Below are 20,652 nucleotides of genomic sequence, written 5' to 3' on the forward strand. Positions count from 1 at the left end.
TGCAATGAAGAAAATAGTCTGTGCTAGAGAGTGATGTGGGGTGGGACAGGGATGTTTTAGATGGGGAGAGAGATGTCAGGGTAAGTCTTTCTGAGGAGGTGACAGTTGAATTGAGATCTGAGTGATAAGGAGGAGTCAGCTCTGGGAGATCTGGTGGAAAAACATTCCAGGTAGAAAGAAAAGCACATGCAAATGCCCTGCAGTTGGAATGGTACATTCTTCTACCCTCTCTTCTTTCTTTCTCATTTTTCATCTCTAGTAAATTTCAGAGTAAATATCTACACATTTTTTAGGTAGGAACCATGTTCTTACAATCTTGATTCCCTGTGGCCTGGTTTCTGCTCCAGCCACTTGCTTGAAACTGTTTTCTTACTTGCTTGAAGTTGTTCTTTGATGGCCACCAGTGTCATCCGAGGTATGGCAGTGGTCTAAGAATAAAGAAAAAGAAACAGAGAGAATATTAGCCCTTGGATTCCTTTGTCCAGCAGTTGGACATCTATATCTCAGTCTCATTGTCTTTGAGGGTAGGTCTTTATTAGGGTAGGGAGTGTAGGAGAAACCTTTATGAGATATGAAAGCCCACATAGACCTCTGTAAACTGGATTAGGTGCCCATCTTGTGTGTTTCTCTTGCCCTTATCCTAGCTGTTCCCTCTTTCTGTTATCTGTGCATGGTTCCATACAGAGCTCCTTTCCTTTGATCTTCACAAGGCTGCCTGTTTCTTGTCATTCAGGCGGCAATGAATTGAATTATTGGCCCTCTATTTTTCTTTCTTTCTTTCTTTCTTTTTATTTATTATTTTTGGCTGCATTGGGTCTTCGTTGCTGCATGCGGGCTTTCTCTAGTTGTAGCAAGTGGGGGCTACTCTTTGTTGCAGCACACAGGCTTCTAATTGCGATGGCTTCTCTTGTTGTGGAGCATGGGCTCTAGGTGCACAGGCTTCAATAGTTGTGGCACACGGGCTTCAGTAGTTGTGGCTCTCGGGCTCTAGAGCACAGTCTCAGTAGTTGTGGCGCATGGGCTTAGTTGCTCTGCGGCATGTGGGGTCTTCCCGGACCAGGGATCAAACCCATGCCCCCTGCCTTGGCAGGTGAATTCTTAACCTCTTCACCACCATGAAAGTCCTGCCCTCTATTTTTCATCTCCCTTGTAATAGTATTCATCCATTTGTCATGGCCTCATGGTGGGTGGGGTGCACTTTCCTGTCTCTTGACCTTGTTACTCTGACCGTTGGGATGTTAGTGGACATGATACAGGCACAGGGTTGGAAGGTACTTGTGTATTTGGACCGGCCTTCTTGCATTCTTGTCATTACTACAGGATAAAAATGCCCTAAGAGTCCAGCTCATCCCAGAAAAAAGGAGAGACAAGTTCAGCACACCTGGATCCAACTCAGCTTAGATCAGCCAAAGCCCACTACCCATAGATGTGTGAGCAAGAAATTAATATAAATATAACATAAATATAACTCAATAAATATTCATTGAATAAATGCATATTGCAGGTGCCATAATTGTTTGTTTATAGGTCTGTATGGAGCTCTTTGGGGCAAGGGGCATTACCATTTCTGCACACAAAGGGCCATACATGATCCAGGTAAGTAGTGGGCACTCTGAATACTTTCTGGCATAGGTCTGAGGCTTCTTCAGGAGTCTCATTAGCAGCCTCAGCTTCTATGTGTTGAATAATCAGTCAGGAGCCAAGACCGATTCCTGCTGAATTCCTAAGGATTTCAGAGTTTGCTCCCTTGGGTCCTGATTTTATGGCCTTTTTCGTATTGTCATGAATTCTTAAGTGTATTCTATGCTTCGAATGGCCATCAGTGAGGGCTATCAGGCTGAAAAATCACCAGCCTACTAAGTACCCAGGACATGCTGCAGAATGATCTAAGGGTCTGCATGGTGACAAGGAGCAATTTTATACCTACTCATCACAGAGGATGAGATGGACAGATACATTCCCACTTATTGTCCATGACAACAGTAATGCTACCTGATTTACAGGTCTCCGGGGCCTTCTCATTGTGCATTAAAGTGTCTGAGTAGGACTTTCCTTTGTCTGAGTATCTCGGCTCTGGCCTTGAGGATTTTGAAGAGGAATTGATTCACATTGACTTTGTTGGGCAGACAAAGCTTTGGGTGATGATTCTAAAGTGGGATTCTGTATAGAGAAAGCTAAGATCTACCTGCTTGAGCTGGGAATCTTTTGTTTTTCTGTTCAACATGTTTTCTTTTTTCTTTTGGTAATAGCACCCTGCTTTTTTGGGGGAAAACTACTCTCCCTGCACTGTAAACCATATTGTGGGACTGTCAAATGAGGTATTTGTCTTAATTTGGGTTTCTGCCAAAACAGACCCTGGGTAAAGGACTCAAGTGCAGGTAATATATTTGGAAGGTGATTTTATTTTAAAATTTATTTTATTTTTGTCTGCGTTGGGCCTTCGTTGCTGTGCGTGGGCTTTCTCTAGTTGCGGCGAGTGGGGCCTGCTCTTCGTTGCGGTCCACGGGCTTCTCATTGCGGTGGCTTCTCTTGTTGCGGAGCATGGGCTGTAGGCGTGTGGGCTTCAGTAGTTGTGGCACACGGGCGCAGTAGTTGTGGCTCATAGGCTCTAGAGCACAGGCTCAGTAGTTGTGGTGCATAGGCTTAGTTGCTCCGTGGCATGTGGGATCTTCCCGGACCAGGGCTCAAACCCATGTCCCCTGCATTGGCAGGCGGATTCCTAACCACTGCGCCACCGGGTAAGTCCCTGGAAGGTGATTTTAGAAGCACTTTTTAAGAAAGAGGGGAAAATGAGAATAGGAAAGGGACAAAAACCAGTACAGGATATGCTATTGAGTGGATTACCACTTTGGGTGATGAGGACCAGTCCTGCTTGAGACCTGCCTCAGAGCCATCCCCCTGGAGGCTAGGGATGGGGGGGGATGGACTCTTCCAACTTCTATCTCTGTTGTTTGAGAGTAGAAGAGAGATTCAGGATCTTGAGATGAGATGCTGTTACGGGGCTGGCAACTGTCTACCAAAATTACAGGCAAACTCAGGTGAGCAAGACGATGTGGGCTCTCAGCGGCAGCTTCTTAGTACACTTCCTCCTCTGGCCACAGGTGGGCACAAGCCCCAGGCTGGTCCAATCAGATGCCCTCTTTCTGGAATCTTGAGAAGAGTAACAGGGGCTGGGAAATGTCTGGACTCTATTCGTCTTCATGGTGGGGTCCAGAAGAGATTAGTCACTAGTTCTTGATACCTTGACGTGCAGAGTGGTTCCAATTCACATTTTCTCTGGTTATTCAGTTTTTCCTTCAATTCTCTGAGCTTCTCCATAAATCCTTCTACTAAATTCCCTTTTTATTAAATTAGCTAGAGCTGATTTCTGCAGCTTGCTTACAAAACACCCTGACAGATGCTGGGTCTACTCCACAGGAAGCTGTCAGAAGGAGTGGTCTTTCACATGGCTTGAAATGAAATGGCACACTTTAGACTCTCAGCAGGACAGCAGGCCCCAGAATAATCTTTGCTCGAGTTTACTGAAGACCTCAACACCCAGTTCTCATTCTCAGCTCATACGTCAGCTAGCCCATTTTCCCCAATTCCCTCAATTTATCATCCTTAGCTAATCACGAGTCTCTGGTATTGCTTTTGGATAGACATATGGTATAGTATGGTATGGTGTGGTATGATGTGGTATATAGTATGATGTCATATAGAATACTGTACATAGCATGGCACATTGGCTAGAGTATGGATGCTGGAACTAGACTCCCTGTGTTCAGATCCCAGCTCTTCCATTTACTGACTATATGATCTTGAACAAGTTAACTAACCTCTCTGTGACTCAGTTTCTTTAACTGTAAGTGTGAATAATAATAGTACCTAGGTTATAGGGTTGTCACAAAGATTAAGTGAGTTGACAAAGTACCGGGCACATGACAAGCACTATGTAAATATTAGGTACTATTATGCCTAAAAGCTGTATGCCTATTTGGTCTACTGGTCCCTGTGCTTTTTGGATTCACAACTCTGCTTCCTTATCCTTGTGAAAATTGTAGTTGGCAAGATTGGCTGCCCTCTCTTGGGCTTGGCTCAATGTTTGCATTAGAGGGCAGGGAAAAGTACATTTTATAATCACCTACTATATGCCAGGCATCATGACAGATGTCCCTTTGAAGATCATAACATCTCTGAGAGACAGATACTATTATTGCCATTTTATAGGTGAGAGAGCTAGAGCTCAGAAAGATTAAGTAACCTGACCTGGCTCACTCAGGCTAGTAAGAGGCATTCTCCCAGGTCTGTCTGATTCTAAACTTTGTGCTGTTTCCACTGTGTACATGGTTTTCCCCAAACTCCAAAGCAAATAACTGCCCTTTCTCTCCCCACTGGCCTTGCACAGTTCCTATACTCACTGTTACCTTCCAAAGCTGTGGTTTTGACATCAGAGATGCTGGGTGCATCCCTGAGCAGCAGTGGGCTCTTATTCCCACCACGTTTGCTTTGTCACTTATTTGTAAAGATTTTTTTTCTCAGTCTGTGTAGAAGATCAAGGACAACACTCCCTAAGGACAGTTTGGCCTCTGACTTGGAGATGATAAAGCAGGGGGTAAGCTTGGAGGTTAAGCCCCTGGCCTCTGTGTGGGATCACTGGAGTCCAAATCACTGCTTTGCACCTTCCTTTATGGGCATCTTTGGGCAGGTGACGTCATCCCTCCAAGCCCCAGTCCCCTCATCTGTAAGAGAGGAATGGAAATGATAATAGTTAACTCTTAAGGTGTTTGTACATGTTAAGGAGTATAAATATTGGGAGAAAAATGTTTAAAACGTTAAAAAAAACTTGGGTAGAGGATGACTTTCCAATCAAACAAGACTGTAAACCCAGAACCCACAAAGAAAAAGATAGACCCATTGACTACATTAAAAACAAAAGCAAACATATGGCAAAAGAACAAAACAAAATCAAAGGCCAAACTATAGGCTGGGGAATTTTCTTTTTTATAACACATGTGACAGAAAAAGTATTAATATTCTTAATATGCAAAGACCTCCCATAAACTGTAATGTTGGCAACAGAGTAGTGGTTGCCAGGGATTAGGGGTGGGAGGAGGATGTGACTACTAAGGAGTATGAGGGAACTTTTCGAGGTGATGGAAATGTTATATATCCTTACTGTGGCAGTGGTTATATGAATGCATAGATGTGCTAAAATTCACAGAACTGTATACTCCCAAAAAGGTCAATTTTACTGTGTAGTATTTTATAAAAAAAAACAAGTTTAACAACAACAACAAGAATAAGTTATATCTAGGTCTACTGACCTGGAGGGGTCTTTGTGATATATTTAGGGAGAATAGAGTTGTAAAGCAAGGTGTATAATATGATTCTATTTTTGGAACTTGAATACCTCAGTGACCTTTTCTACATGTGATTATATGTTTGTGTATGTTTTTATGAGTGTGAGTAGAGGTGGAAAAATGTACAACAGGCTGTTGATGTTGGTTATCTCAGAAAGGCAGGAATAGAAAGGGAGCATTAAGAGACACTCATTTATACATCTTTTGCATTATTTCACTGGTTATATTGAGTAAATACTACACTTTAAATTAAAACAAGAAAATCAAACAAAAATAATAAAGGAAGATTGAAGAAATAGAAGAAAACCAGAAAGAAGTTTAGCAGGAAAGAAGAGAAAGATCGAACAGGGAACTGGCTGGAAGAAAAATGACTTTGAGACTCAGTGGTCAGGAAGCCTGTGTGGGACCAAACCCAAATTCCCAAATCAGAAATACATGAGGGTTGCTGGAACAGAATTCTGGGCGTGGGCCAGGGACAAGCAGTCTTTCAAGGGTTAAGACTCAGGCTCATTTCTAGGACCCAAGCCAGCTTCTTCAGCTGCTCTTTGTTTCTTTCATGTGTCCATTTTTTCATTCCTGCATCCATCCAAACAACCATCCATCCATCCATCATCCACCCACCATCTGCTAAATGCCCACTGTGTTTTCAATCTTAAAAATTTCTTATACTCCATTTCTTCTCCAAATCATAATAAAATCCAAAGTAACATCCAATTTTTTTGTGTGTGCTTGTCTTTAAAGACTACAATAAATGTAGGCACTAAGATCTTTTCTCAGCTTTAATTTCTGAGACTCAGTCTCATGGACCTTTCCTGTTGCAATGTGTGTCACGACAACTCTACTGAGAGGAAACTGGTGTCCATTCAGGCTTCCAGTTCTATGAAATGGGCATCTAGGAATCTCAGGCTTCGGTGATAGCTTTGCAGTGAGTAGCTCCCCTGCCTTAGGAGCACACAGGGCATCTTCTCACAATTCCCTGATGTGATTGATTAGAGAGATGTCCCTGACTCAATGATAAGAACAGTGTTCTGGAGGCAAACTGCCTGGATTCAAATCCCAACTCTTTCACTCACTGACTATGTGCCCTTAGGCAAGTTTAATAACATCTCTAGGGTCCCCAGTTTTCTCATCTATAAACCAAACATGAGGGTAAATGTGTTAATAGATGGAAAGTGCTTGAAAGAGTGTCTATTCACAGTATACTTCTCACCAGTATTATTATTGTTGTTAATAATTATGTGACATTGGATTACATTAATTACATGAGAAAGTCTACTGCATTGTTTTAAATAACAGAAGACACTGAACAATTTGTATAACATAATCATATTTATGTTACAGCTGTGTGTGTGTGTGTGTGTGTGTGTGTGTGTGTAGGTATATATGTTCACTTTTGTATGTAATATACATATGCACGTTTGAAAAAGCATGGAAAAAAGCCTGGAAGACCATACTTCAAACTGTTACTGGTGGTAATATCTTGGAGGAGTGGCTTTGGAAAAGAATTAAAAGAGAACTTTTACTTATTAGTTTATATTCTTCTGCTTATTATACAATTGGCCATTGCCATATTAGTTTTTGTAATTTAAAAATAAAAATAAACCAAAAGAATCAAGAGACTTTAAAATGGAGATAAGACCAGAGAATCTCTTTCCATCTTCTATTACAGAAAACTTAACTATTTTTCTGTCATTGGTTGTATGAGATTCACAAAGGCAGCCATAAAAAGTATATATTTTTCTCTAATATTAAGCAATTCCTGGGATTGTTGATCCTAATGTGAAGGTGAGAGTTGTCTGATATAGATCCATGAGGTCAGTCTAATAAATCACTCTGCTGGTCGCTGCGTTAGAAATTCAAAGTCTGGAGATGCAACTCTCATTGTGTCTATGGCTCCCCAGACACCACTAGTCCTGATCCCCATTGCCTACAACCTTGATGGGCTGGGCTGGCAGAATTTGAAGCTGGACATTCCTCTTCACATGTCTCCCTCTTCGGCTTTGGAGCTGCTCCTTCTTAGTTTACCTAAGGTACCCAGAGATAACTTACTGCAATTGAGAACACAGAGGTTTGCTTTGGTCTTGCTGGAAAAGCTACAGAACATATAGTGTACTAAGCAAAATGACATAGAAGGCTGGGGCAGCTACAGTGGTGGGCAAATTCTCAAGCAAGACCTCAAAGTGACAAACTGCTTTATCCATTCCCCTAAAATGGGATTCCATTAGAGACAGGTTCACATTGTCTAGACACACTAAGACTAATACACAAACCAAATTTGTACTAACTATTGCAATGAGGCAGGCAAACCATTGCAATGGTAAGAATTTTCAGGTAAAATCCTTAGGATGCCCTTCCAGGCACTAAAGTAGTTGAAAAATGGAAAAAGATATTAAATGTATAATTGGTGGAAATTCCATCTGAGAACAATATGACTTTAGAATAAGACAGTCTCAGGTCAAATCAGAGCTCCAGCATTAGGTGTAAGACCACAGTCATGTCAATAAAACTTTCTGAAGTTCAGCTTTGTCATCTGGCTAATGGAGATAATAGTACTGCTTTAGGTTGGATCCTTGGAAGAAAACTCTGAGATGGAAAGTTGCAAGCAGAGGTTTACTGGGGAGATACACTTTTAAGAAAGTGGGCAGAGGGGTAAGCTGACCTGCAATATGGTAGCAACTGAGGCCTCTGGAACTCGAACGAGAACTTGAGCTGGGACAGCCTTCAGAGTCCCAAATTGAGAGAGAGGTGCTGAGCCTTTGAACCCTTGATCCAAACAATCATCGACCAAATGTCATCCCCTGGGATGGTGTATAACATTGGGTGATGTAGTTCCCTATAACTTAGGGCAGTTTCTAGTAAGAGGTACAGCTGTGAGCCTCCAGTAGCCTATATTCCCAGCTGGGCTGCACTGGCTTTGAAGAGATCTTGGTTGTGCTCCCCAGGATCTACTCTGAATACACACTCTCGGTCTGTGGGCAATTATAAAAGTACTTAGCAAAGTGCCAACCACAACAGAGGGTATCTATGAATATTGGTTCCTTTTCTTTCCTTCCGTCTTGAGAAATATTTCTCAATCACTTTGAAAGAGTGTGATGTTTTTCCCAGTCCATCCTGTACTGGACCTCCCCAGTCACCAAAATCCCGGCACCCACCAGAAACATCTCTCTGTCTTGGGCAGTACAAAACAAGCACTAACAAAGCCTTAATCTCCAATTTGCTTCATCTGTCACCACAGGGCCTATAACCCCTTGACAAGTAAGTAATAGGGGAGGGTTTGCTCTTATATCAGTTATGTACTGCTATTTTTTTAATCATTTTTTTCTGGTTGGAGATTTTGGAGACCCCCTTCTTTTCCTGGGCAATATATTTTATGAAGTATTGCCCAGATAGTTGAGGCTGGGTAAAGAGAGAAACTTTTAGCAAAAGACTAAGGTCATTCATTAGACATTAATTTTTTTGTTGGCTTCAGTAGCAGTTGACTTTGAACTCAAACTTTCAGGCAGATGTCCTTCTCAGAAATCCTGTATACTCAATGGAATATTACTCAGCCATAAAGAAGAATGAAATAATGCCATTTGCAGCAACACGGATGGACCTAGAGATTGTCATACTGAGTGAAGTAAGTCAGACAGAGAAAGACAGATATCATATGTATCACTTACATGTGGAATCCAAAAAAGTGGTACAAATGAACTTATTGACTAAACAGAAATAGAGTCACAGATGTAAAAACCAAACTGTTGGTTACCAGGGGGGAAAGGGGGACAGAGATAAATTGGGAGATTGGGATGGACATATACACACTACTATGTATAAAATAGATAACTAATAAGGACCTACTATATAGAACAGGGAACTCTTCTCATTACTCTGTAATGACCTATATGGGAAAAGAATCTAAAAAGGAGTGGATAATTCACTTTGCCGTACACCTGAAACTAATACAACATTGTAAATCAACTATACTCCAATACAAATTTAAAAAAAAGAGAGATCCCATATACTTACTGTCCAGACCAAACATGCTCTGGAGAATCTTCCATTCTGGTTTCTTGTTTTATCTTCTCTCTCTTCTTATAGTACTAGGCAGCATCCAGAAGAGGGCAGGGGCAGGACTGGAAGAAGGGCATCCATAGTTATTTCAGTTTTTGGTAGGTGGGATCACCTAGGAGAGTGACAAAAGACTTTGGGGTTATCCATTGTGAAGAATCAGTGCCCAGGTCTCTGGGTGAGTGAGCCAAGTAGCTGAAGCAGAATCGTCAGAAGAAGCAAAGTTTTTAATTGGAGGATCCATGCAATGATTATGGTCCTGTTGGTTGAAAAGTAATTAAAACCAACTCAGGGTAACTTCAGGAAGAAAACCTGTCTTTACAAATACAGTGGTGTTCAGTAAAACCCAAGTGCAGCCGGTCTCAGAAATGAGCTATAGTCAGGAGACCCGGCGGACTTCTCTCTCCTTTACTCACTTCTGTTTCTCTCTGCATATATACTTCTGTGGGGGTTTTGAAGATAGGCCCTCCAATTCTTTCACAATTCTTTCCTCAAAAGGTGGACCCTAATCCGCCTCCCCTTGTGTGTGGGCTGGACTTAGTGGCTTGCTTTGAATGAACAGAATGTGGCAGAATGACGGTTTGTAACTGCTGAGGCTAGGACCAAAAAGGTATTGTGGCTTCCTTGCTGCTCTCTCTCCTGGATCACTTGTTCTGAGGAGTCATGTCATTTCATGTCATGTCAATAGCCCTGTGGAGAGGTCCATGTGGTGAGGAACTGAGGCCTCCCACCAACACGCATGTGAGTGAGTCATCTTGGAAGTGGATTCTTCAGCCCCAATCAAACCTTCAGATGCTGCAGGTCCAGTCGACATCCTGACTGTAACCTCAGGAGACACTCTGAGCCAGAACCATACAGCTAAGCCCCTTCTGAATTCTTGATTCCTAGAAACTAAGTTTTGGGTTAATATTTTACACAACAACAGACAACACATATAGGATTGGAAATAATCACTGTCAATAGGTCTCCTCCATTTGGAGAGCAGTCATCAGAGATGGGAGTCTTAATCCTATTTCCAATTTCCAAGAGGAACTATTCTGATTGACACAGTTGGGTCAAGTACTCAGATGTGAACCAATAAATTGTGGTTAAGGTGGTGAGCAGCATCATATTAGATTTACGTAGGGACTTCTAATGTAACGATGTAAATGTTGAGGTATTTTGGTAAGGAATACCTAGGACACCCTAAAGCAAATTCCACAGTGGGACAGAACTTTATTCCTTTGGTCACAAGAGTGTCTCCTGAGGAAGTTGAAGCTTACCTTGGTTATAATACAGTGGTTTGAACTTAGGTGTCAGTGCCATATGTGAAACACAAGTGTGTGATTGGCTTCAGCTTTATGTTTGCAAAGATTGGTGAGTTACTTGTGCTTTGGCAGCCTATACCCTGCATGACTGACTACACTTTAGGTGTTTGTGTAGCCATAGCCCTGCCTTCCTGGCCACTTTAAAGTTGCTGGCCATTCTCCAAAATTTCTTCTGATAATGGCAGTAAATCCTTATGAGAAATCTTCCATACCTCTTATAATATATGGAAACAACTTAAATTTACCTGACTTTTCTAGAAATAAAACTGCTAGAATTCCCTCCCTCCCGTCCACTAGGTCTATGGAAGGAAGTAAACACATATGTCTTGATGTTTTCTGATTCGTAAGTCACGTTAAGCCACTTAAAACAAATGATGTTACAAGTAAAGTCAATGAGGTCATAGAGAGTGAGAACTATTATAATGCTGATATTACATTGCAACTTCTGGGTGAATAAACTTTTCACATAATAAACGTTACAACAAAAAAAATTCCCAAGGTAGGCCTATGTATAGTCTCAGGATTGGGGGTTACATTTGGAAGAAGACAACAACCTTTGAAATCATGATGTCTTAGGGAACTTCTAATAAACTAGCCAGTATGCAATTCATGATAATAAGGTGTAGAACATGTATAAATGTGCTAAGAATGGGCTTTCACCCCCATCCATTTTAATATTTATATTTTTAGAATCTTCATGGTAAAGATTGTCTAAGTATTTTCCAGATTTAACCCTTTCCTAATAGGATTTAATGAGACAGCTCAGTGCTTTGTCTGCTCAACTGTGTGCCAGCAGTCTTCCCATTCTTTCCAGATGTCCTCATTTAATTGTCAGTTACAGCTTGGAGACTCTGTTGTCAGCTTAGGACAGTTGGTCCATCACTGTGATTTTAAATCCAGATTTGTGGGTCTAATACTTACTGGCTAGTTTTCCCTTACAATGATAGTAACTTAATTGTCAGTCCTAGTTTATGGTGTACTGGGAGTTTTCAAAATTTACTGAGAAGTTTGATTAGGGCTGCTAATATTAATCCCAAGCTCCTTGGTATGAACGTTTTTGGACTCTTTTGACCCATATTACCACATATTTCCAGAATATTTCATACTTCCAGAATCAATGTGTCAATTTACACTCCCACTGGTAGTTTATGGGAGGATTTACACCTTCCCATGCTGAGTACCTTCTGGTTTTATAGACCTTGGCCAATTCCTCAGTTAGTAGTTAGACTCTAAAGGTGAAAGATGACTACATGTCCCTAAAATGTCTTTTATTATCAGTGCTATTGAATATTCATATTTATTTATATTTTTCTTATACAAATTGCCTATTCGTGATCTTTGCTTTTTTTAAATTATGGAATTAGAATGTTTTCTTGATTTTTAAAAGTTCTTTATATAGTAAGAATAGTAATTCTATGTATTTTGTGGTGATTCAAGCCTTTAAGGATTCATTTTTTAAATCTCTGAAATAGTTTATATAATGTGAGCAAATAAAAAGTAAAAAGTGTTCCTTCTCTTCTTCATTGTGGTTAATCAGTCTGCTCTAACTGATTTTATACAGAGACTAGTTAGACATTTTAATTCAATGTAGTGTTGTAGAATAAGCTTGCAGTTTGGGGTAAAAAAAATTCCAGGGTTTAATTTCCAGCTCCATTACTTTCTGTTTTAAGACATTTAACTCTCTCAGCTTTGGTTTTCTTAGATACAAATTGAGGATAATGTTAATGGCTGTGATGCTGGATTATTTTAAGTCTCAAAGTACATAGAGCACATGAAGATACTTTATAAACTATGGTGCTGACATGTGTAACTTGCTCTGAATCGAATCCTGATGGTCAGTCCTTCTGAGATTGCTTCCAGCTGCCAGAATTCATGATACATTTGACTTGGATGACGATTGAAAAAGTAGACAAATGATTTTGAAGTGACTAGAAATTTCAGCAGCTTTTCTGTGAGCAGTGATGGACAAGATAGTTCTCATTTTTATAAAAATAATATTCTTAAACTAAATGACCAAAGAAAAGGATAGACTGAGGATTTAACCAGTATTGTGGACTTGCTCCAGCAGAGGAACAGCAGACAGAAATATGACTTTTGCTTTTCTCAGACAAACCTAACCTGTCAGTAATGAAGCCTATGCTTTATTATCACTAACATCCCAAGAAAGTCACCTCTGATGGGGTTTATTTTCTCTCCTGGTTCATCCTTACACATCACTTTGGAGGAAAGCTGATTCCTGATCAATGAAACATAAAATCACAATCCTCCATATTTAGTCCTGACTCAGCATCACTAGTGGGAGTGAGCACTAAATTATATGTCCAAAAGTTAAAAACACAAGATGTATCCTTTTAAGTGAGATTTTAGCTCATCATTTAATCTTCTGAGTCTTACCTTCCTGATAACTTTACAGGTATGCTGTGCTAATTGCATAAGATAATGTGTACAAAAGCTCTTTGTAAGCTGTAATCGTGTCATACATATATAACAACAATAAACATAACTTTAAACAAAATGAATATTGTTATCTGGATAGGCAATAGCTGAACTTGGTTGCCATGTTGAACACAGCACATTAACTGAGAGCAGTTAAAGAAATGTACTGTGTAAATTAAACCTCTCCACCAGTTTTGTTCCTGTAATTTATGTATATTTCCACTAGGTGATGATAGTGAGCTATGTTCATTTGATCTGAGTAATAGGGCAATCCTGACGGAGAAGCTAGCATTATAATTCACTGTGAATCCTTACTCGGTGTCCAGGCCTCCCAGGACTAACTCAGATTTCCATCAAACAATCAATATAGTTACCAAAGGCTCCCAATAGCCTTCATCGGCTCCCTTCCCAGGTGTTTGGTTTTTTCTTTTCTCATCTTCTTCTCAGGTCTTCACAGCTTTGAGCACAGTAGTGAGATTTCCCTCTCTAACTGCCTGAAACTTCCTTGCTCAGTCAGCAGATTCTTGACACTTTCACTATCTGTCTTTCCTTCTCTAATCTCTTTTCAGAGACCTTAAGATCAAAGCTTCCAGGAGAAAGAAAAATACAGGAGCCCCTGCTTATGCAGAACACAGCATTTCTTCCTCCCTACAATGTCAAAAGCTTATTTCCTCTCTTTTACACATTGGAAGAGAATTTTCCCCTTGCTTTACTTGCCTCAGTTTTTTTCCCCTACTTCAATCAACTTTTCCAGTGAATTTAGTGTTCGCAGAAGAGATTGTTGATACACTGTATATTTCTATGATAGTTTTCCTTAGCAGCCAACTTGCCTTCACATATTAGGAGTCTCCCAGAAAGATTTATTTAGAAATACAATTGTTAAAGGAATACAGTCCCTTTGGAGACACTTATAGCAGAATTAAACATACACTTTATATAATTTCTGTATCAGGATTAGGTTTGGCTGCATGTATCAGGAAACTAAAATTAAAACTGATTTAAAAAGAGAAGTTAATTTCTCTCCCATGTAAAAGAAGTCTGGAGGCCAACACTCAAGTCTGGAGAGGCATCTTCATTATTGATCCAGCTCCTTTTATCTTTCTGGTACATATAAGCCATTCCAGTGTGTGGCTTTTATTATCAAGGGCACCTCATGGTCAAAGATGCCTGCTGGAGCTCTAATCATCACTAGCCAGGAAGAAGGAGAAAAAGGAAGACAAATGGGTGGATGGCCCATCTGAGGTAGCTTCCTTTAAGCAGCCTTCCTGGAAATCCAACCCACACTTCCATTTACATTTCACTGACTAGAATGCAATCATATGGTCACATCTAGCCTCAAGGGAGGTGGGGCAAAGTAGTCTTTTAAGACTGCATTGCCGGGACTTCCCTGGTGGTCCAGTGGTAAAGAATCCACCTTACAATGCAGGGGACGCACGTTCGATCCCTGGTCAGGGAACTAAGATCCCACATGCCGCGGGGGAACTAAGCCCACGGCCACAACTACTGAGCTCACGCGCCTCAACGAGAGAGCCCACGTGCCACAAACTACAGAGCCCATGCACTCTGGAACTCACGCGCCACAATTACAGAGCTCATGCGCCCTGGAGCCTGCACGCCACAACTAGAGAGAGAGAAAACCCTGCACGCCACAACTAGAGAGGAGCCCGTGCGCCTCAACGAAAGAGCCCATACGCCTCAAAGAAGACCCCGCGTGCTGCAACTAAGACCCGATGCAGCTAAAAAAAAAAAAGAATGCATTGCCACTCCAAATAAAATAGAGTTCTGTGAAATAATGCCATTTATAGGAACATGGTTGCAACTAGAGATTATCATACTGGTGGGCTGTACCCCGCAGGCCTACAAGGCCTGTGCTGCCCAGCTTCAAGACTGAAGAAAGAGCCTGGAGTCAGCAACAGAGACATCAATGGTTTAATGGATGGGGTGTCTTATGCGTATGATGCAAGGTCCTGGAGGGACATCCCACTGCAGGCACCGCAGGCAGGATATGGTGACAGACTTCACTCCTGGGGGGGTGTGGGGAGATTGCCAGTTATAGGAGTCGTTAACATCAGGTGGGCTCATTAGTTACCAGGGAAACCAGCAGAGGGGCACACCCCTCACTGCCCCTTTGATAAGAACGATCTCTAGCTGCATAAGATATAGGTGAAGCAGGCACTGGTTGGGCACAGGATGTACAGAGAGCAAGAGAGCAACCATGTTGAGTGGCCTGATCATACACATACTAAGTGAAGTAAGTCAGAAAGAGAAAGACATACACCATATGATATAACTTCTATATGGAATCTAAAATATGGCACAAATGAACCTATCTACAAAACAAACAGACTCACAGACATAGAGAACAGACTTGTGCTCACAAAGGGGGAGGGAGGGTGGGGGAGGGATGGATTAGGAGTTTGGGATTAGAAGAAGCAGACTATTACATATAGAATGGATAAACAACAAGGTCCTACTGTATAGCACAGGGAACTATATTCAGTATCCTGGGATAAATCATAATGGAAAAGAATATGAAAAAGAATGTATATATGTGTATAACTGAGTCACTTTGCTGTACAGCAGAAATTAACACAACATTGTAAATCAACTGTACTTCAATAAAAAATTAATTAACTTAAAAAAATCAAGTTCTATTGCTAAAGGAGGGAAGAATGGATACTTTTTGGCAACTAGCAATCTCTGCCACAGTTTTATACCACATCCCTTGGCTTGGCTGTTTTTAAGTTAAATCAGCATTCTTGTCATCTTGCCTAGCTGGTTCTATTTTGCACTTCTCTTCCAACATCCCTCCCTTAATTCCTTCCCAGATGAAGGAGGGATAGTTTTAGAAGGAAGCTGTTTATTATGAGCATGTCAGTGATAGAAAAATATGTATGACAGAAAGGCAAGAAGGTCAGTAATAGACCTAGGGCTTCAGGGGTCTTGACAAGTGTTGGAATAAACTGTGGGATATTTGCTACCAGTAGAGATGGTTTTAGGTAATAATTGAAAATCATAATGTAAGAAAGACTATATTCCTTTTTCAAATATCTTTTTAAACTTAATTAAAAATTTTTTAGCAATGCAATACACATGCATAATTTAAAAAGTCACGTATTTTAACAAAGAACTGCAGTCACTGCTCAGTTTTACCTCACCTTTGAGACTAGTTTATGAGAGGCAATTACTTTAAACTCTCAGGTCTTCTAATTTGTACTTTCATATTCGTAAATTATACACTTAAGCTGCCATTTCTTGATTTTTAAAGAATCTTAATTAAAAAAAGTAATCTTTGGCTTTCCACTATGGAACCTGAGAAGCTAGCTTTCTTGCACTACTCCAATCCCTGCCTTATTGCCTTCCTCTTCCCCTTCCCTCACTCTCTCAATATGGTTATATCAAAATTTTATGTTAAATAGTTTTTACATTATTATGATTATGAAAATACTGTTCTCTGATGGACCATAAGGTGGTCCTATGATTATAGTTCCTTACTTTTTATTTTTCCAGGAGTTAATAATTGCCTCTTTTTTGATTTATTTGCTTAGTTTTTCTTTGCAAATTATTCAACAAATTCTCAAAACTCACTTAGTGTCATCAACTGTGTCAGATAAGCTTCCAGACTCTTGTGTGTTTGTGACCCCTGGAACTTTCCATCCTCCTACTCCAGTTTTGATTGTCACTCCTTAGGCCATCTGTACAGATGTTATCCTGAATCTTCACCACCATTCTGGAAACTTCCTTGATGTCTTCTGTTGCATCAGCTTTTTCCTGGGTTTTATGTCTTCTTTTTCCTTGGTGTATTTTCTTTAGTAGCTTCTGAGAATATGTGAGATGAAGGTAAATTTTTCTGAGATCCTGAATATTTAAAACTGACTTTACTTTCACAAATAAATGTCTAGTTTAGCTAGAAATTGTAGGCTAGAAATTATTTCTCCTCAGGCTTTAAAAGTATTTCTCTAGGGTGTTCTGGGTTCCAGATGTCATTGTAATTTTCATATCTTAATATACAGCCCGTTTTTCCTCCCTGGAAGGATCTTCTCTTTATCTGTTATTCTGAAATGCCCTCAAAATATGCTTTGATGTGAGTCTTCATTCCTTGTGCTGGGCACCAGAAGGGTATTTTAATCTGGAAATTCAAGTCCTTTAGTTTTGGAGAAATTGATGATTTCTTTAATAAGATACTGACTTTTGTTTCCTTTTTTGGAGGAAATGTTGTCTGGTGAAATATGTATTTTTTTAGGTTACCCATGCCAACAACATAGAGATATATGCTTTGTACTTCTTAAGCTTCCAAGAAAGGATCAGAAGGTCTCCGAAATAAATGATGGAGCAAGCATTGGCCAATGCACATTTGAAACCTTGGGTTAGGCAGGGGATTTTAAAAGTTGACAAACCCACAGTTCTCAATGAGGACATCCAACCGTCTGTCTCTCTAACTTGGATCAGCTTGCACTCTCTGGAGATCCATATTAATAGACAATGATCAATTAGAGCTAGTCCAACAGATTAGCTGTAGTGATATTGTGATATAATAAGAAATATCTATTTGGTTTTTGTCCCCAGTTCCTGGTACAGAGCTCCTAAAACCCTCCAAGTGATAGGGGATAATAGGAGCATGTTTTATTATAAATACTTGGTCTTTCTGACTCAAGAGCTTCTAAGACCCTTGGAGTCTCCAGAGTGATAAGAGTGTCCTTTTGTATGCTAATAAGATGACTAGTGGCTGGGGTTCCTAAATAGCTTCAGGATTGGGGGCTGGTGGCTAGAAAGAGCAAAGCGTGGTTAGTAAACCTCCAGGGAGGGGAGGGGGCTGGAGATTGAGTTAATGACCAATGGCCAGTGATCTAATCAATCATGCCTATGTAGTGAAACCCCCATTAAAAACTTCTAAACTATGGGGTTCAGAGAGCTTCAGCGTTAGTTAGAATGCACCTAAGTGCTGGGAAGGTGGTGCACCTCAACTTCATGGGACAGAAGATCCTGCTCTCAGGACCCTTCCAGACCTTGCTCTATATACTCTCTTCATTTGGCTCTACATCTGTATCCTTTGCAATAAACTAGTAAACGTAAGAAAAGTGCTTTCCTGAGTTCTGGGAGCTGTTTTAGAAAATTATTGAACCTGAAGATGGGGTTGGGGGAACTCCCTGAATTTATACCCAGTTCATCAAAAGTCCTGGTGCAACTAGCATCTGAAGTGGGGTCAGTCTTTGGGGCTGAGCCCTTATCTTGTGGGCCCTTAACTGATGCTAATTCCAGGTGGTTAGTGTCACAGTTGAATTAAATTCTAGGACACCCAACTGGTGTCTCGAGAGTTGGAAAATTGGTTGTTGGTGTGGGAAAAAAACCCCACACTGTTAGTTGCAGAAATATTCTGTGGGTAGAAACAGATCATAGAAGCTATCTATGGGTCAGACCCTATTAGAAGTGTGATAGCATTCCGATTTCTGCAGTCACTACTGTTGTACCTCTGAGGCCCTCAAAATTGGTTTCCCTAGGCATACATATTCAATCCTTGGGAACTGACCAGATGTCTCGGTACAGGGGGAATAGGTGGGGCTCAGGCTGTATGGGTGACAGTTTCCACCTTGCAACAACCTGGAGCATGATGGATCATTATTTGGAGCAAATGAAAGCATAATTCCTCCTTTCTCACACTCCTATAAAGGAAAGCTTCTTAGGTGGGGAAAGTTGAAGATAAGCCAATGTTATAAAAATCAAGTCCTAACCCCCTTCCAACTTTGTACCTTTTAGTCAGAAATCATGAATTGTGCTCCTTTGACCTAATCAAGTCTGCAAATGTGTTTTGTTTGACTTATATAACATTCAAAACATTAGTTGGCAACATTTAAAAATTGAAGCATTTCACACAGAAATTTGGAGGCCTAGCTTTTATTAAAAAAAAAAAAAAAAAATGAACAGATCAGGTAGCAGTGGGTCAACATTCCCACACAGTGGCTTCCCCTCTTTGAATGAGGCATATATTCTCCAGCTGGCCTGCTTCACTCTTTTAGATTACTGCCAGGACTCTAAGGGCATTTGAGTTTGTGTTCTCGTGTCTTTTGTTTCAATCCATCACAACATGTCCACAGCTAATGACTGAAGTTGAGTCTTGGCTCTCGCAAAGACTTTGTAGCTGTGTCCTGGCTTTTCTGCATAATTTCTGACTCTTCCATATCCTTGATTTCATTTCTGGCTTATGGTTTTGCTGTCATTCTGTGGATGGGACATTCACAGCTACTATCTCTAGATTTGACTCTCAGTTTTCTCTAAAGTTACTGGGCTCAGTAAATACCCAAGGCCTTCCCACTCCTGGCCACCTTCAGTAGGTAAAATATTTCTACTAGAGTAGATCCTTTGGACTAAAGCCCTAGTATTGGTCGGCTAGGTTGATGTCTATGTTGGGTCTGCTGTGGTCCACCACAAGGAAAAATTCAGATAAGGAATCTATCAAGGGAGGTCCCATGTAAATATAGAACTCTACATTTGTTGGATGTCCCAGGGGAGGGTCCTGAGCTGGGAATCCAAGTGCTTCTCGATATAGTGATGCTGGAGAATAAGCCCACCTGGAAAGCTCATCTCAGATGGGGTCATGCTATGTGGTTTTGATAAGGGTTGGTGAGAGGGGCCCAGGGAAGACAGCAAATATGGCAAACAATGAGTTGGGTAACAAATTGGGCTCTAGCTTGGGCTAGGAAAGAAAAGTCTTTGTGGATGATAAGGTTGAAGGTTAGAGTCTGTGTGCAGGAAGGCCAGCTCTCCAGAATCTCTGAGAGAAGTTAGTTGCTATCATTATGTGACAGCTTGACACAGATTGACAGGGGGTAATAAGATCACAGATCCTTTTCTGTTTTAAAGTGTCAGATTTTCATAGAAAATTGTCATATTTATGCCAGAAACAGATTGGCAGGGATTTTTGACATCATCTGACCTAATCCCCTAATTTTTTAATAGTGTATTTTATAGTATATATACAGTGTAATTTGTGAGACTGATTCATGTAAATTCTATAAAAGTTGAAAAACCCCTACCCAGTGATAACTGTAATACCATTTCTATATTCCATCCTTCCAGTATATTTTCTATGCAAATATGTATGTATACATATTTACTTATTTTACAAAAGAGGAATCACGTTGTATTTAGGCTTGTATTTTATTCTTATTCTCATGATGTGTGAGCATTTCCCCCTGTTATTAAATATTCTTTAAAGTATAAGTTTTAATGGTTGCATATTTCATCATCTGGATCTAAAATAATATATTTGATCATGCCCTTATAAAAATAATGCTGGAAGGAGACTCTATTATAAAGCTCTGCTCTCTGACTATTTCTTCAGATTAAATGCCTAGATGAGGAATTAATTAACTCTTATGAGTGCTAAGATTTTTTTTCAGTTCATTTGCTTGGATTTTCTAGGTAGATATATGAAAATAATGAGAAATGTTGCTACTTCCTTTTCAACATTATATACTTCATTTATTTATGTTTCTTGTCTTATTGCATTGGCCAGACAT

At 40.3% G+C, this 20,652-nt stretch overlaps 1 long non-coding RNA gene across 1 annotated transcript in view; it reads right to left on the bottom strand.

The window, feature by feature from the left end:
* Nucleotides 1–20,423, bottom strand: part of LOC309645687 — a 702,435-nt gene extending 682,012 nt beyond the window's left edge. The window contains exon 1 of the long non-coding RNA XR_014255016.1: nucleotides 285–20,423. This is a non-coding gene — a long non-coding RNA (uncharacterized lncRNA). The remainder of the gene's footprint in view (nucleotides 1–284) is intronic.
* Between the last annotated feature and the right edge of the window lie 229 nt (nucleotides 20,424–20,652).

The sequence above is a fragment of the Balaenoptera physalus genome (genome assembly GCF_965194825.1).
Source record: "Balaenoptera physalus genome assembly, chromosome: 16".
Lineage (NCBI taxonomy): Eukaryota > Metazoa > Chordata > Mammalia > Artiodactyla > Balaenopteridae > Balaenoptera > Balaenoptera physalus.